The sequence below is a fragment of the Lolium perenne genome, chromosome 2 (assembly GCF_019359855.2).
Source record: "Lolium perenne isolate Kyuss_39 chromosome 2, Kyuss_2.0, whole genome shotgun sequence".
Taxonomy (NCBI): Eukaryota; Viridiplantae; Streptophyta; class Magnoliopsida; order Poales; family Poaceae; genus Lolium; species Lolium perenne.
In genome coordinates, this window is record NC_067245.2 from 65,240,610 (window position 1) to 65,242,210 (window position 1,601).

Genomic DNA, 1,601 nt, shown 5'->3' on the forward strand with positions numbered 1-1,601 from the left:
ACACACACAATGGCGCCAGAAAAGTACTTTACCTGGGACCGGAGTATGAGTGCCTTTTACCTTTCCTCCCCGGCAACGGCGCCAGAAAAGTGCTTGATGTCTACGGGTGCTTTTATTCTTGTAGACAGTGTTGGGCCTCCAAGAGCAGAGGTTTGTAGAACAGCAGCAAGTTTCCCTTAAGTGGATCACCCAAGGTTTATCGAACTCAGGGAGGAAGAGGTCAAAGATATCCCTCTCATGCAACCCTGCAACCACAAAGCAAGAAGTCTCTTGTGTCCCCAACACACCTAATAGGTGCACTAGTTCGGCGAAGAGATAGTGAAATACAAGTGGTATGAATGAATATGAGCAGTAGTACGGCGCCAGAAAAGTGCTTGCTGGCGTGCAGTTGATGGTAGTAATATTGCAGGAAGTAAAGATGTAGTAAAACAGTAAACAAGCAGCGATAGCAGTATTTAGGAACAAAGCCTAGGGATCATACTTTCACTAGTGGACACTCTCAACATTGATCACATAACAGAATAAATAGATAGATGCTAGACTCTACACCCTCTTGTTGGATGATGAACACCACTAACTGTGTAGGATTACACGAACCCTCAATGCCGGAGTTAACAAGCTCCACAATATTCAATGTTCATATTTAAATAACCTTAGAGTGCATGACAGATCAACATAACCAAACCAAGTACTAACATAGCATGCACACTGTCACCTTCACACTACGAAAGGAGGCATAGATCACATCAATACTATCATAGCAATAGTTAACTTCATAATCTACAAGAGATCACAATCATAGCCTACGCCAAGTACTACACGACGCACACACTGTCACCATTACACCGTGCAGGAGGAATAAACTACTTTAATAACATCACTAGAGTAGCACACAGATAAATTGTGATACAAAACACATTGCAATCATAAAGGGATATAAATAAGCACTTCACTATGCCATTCATAACAGTGAATAAGTATTCTGTGAAATATAGCCTAAGAGACCCACACGGTGCACACACTGTCACCTTTACACACGTGGGACAAGGAGTCTCCGGAGATCACATAAGTAAAATCCACTTGACTAGCATAATGACATCTAGATTACAAGCATCATCATATGAATCTCAATCATGTAAGGCAGCTCATGAGATTATTGTATTGAAGTACATAGGAGAGAGATTAACCACATAGCTACCGGTATAGCCCCGAGCCTCGATGGAGAACTACTCCCTCCTCATGGGAGACAGCAGCGTTGATGAAGATGGCGGTGGTGTCGATGGAGAAGCCTTCCGAGGGCACTTCCCCGTCTCGGCGGCATGCCGGAACAGAGACTCCTGTCCCCCAGATCTTGGCTTCGTGATGGCGGTGGCTCTGGAAGGTTTCTTGTACCGTGGCTTTTTCGTATCGAGGTTTTAGGTCAGGGACCTTTATATAGGCGAAGAGGCGGCGTCAGAAGGTAAACGAGGCGGTGACACACTAGGGGGGCGCGGCCCAGGCCCTGGCTGCGCCGCCCTATCATCTGGGCCCACCAGGGCTCCCCTCTGGTGGCTCTCGGGTGTTCTGGAAGCTTCGTGGAAAAATAGGATGCTGGGCATTAA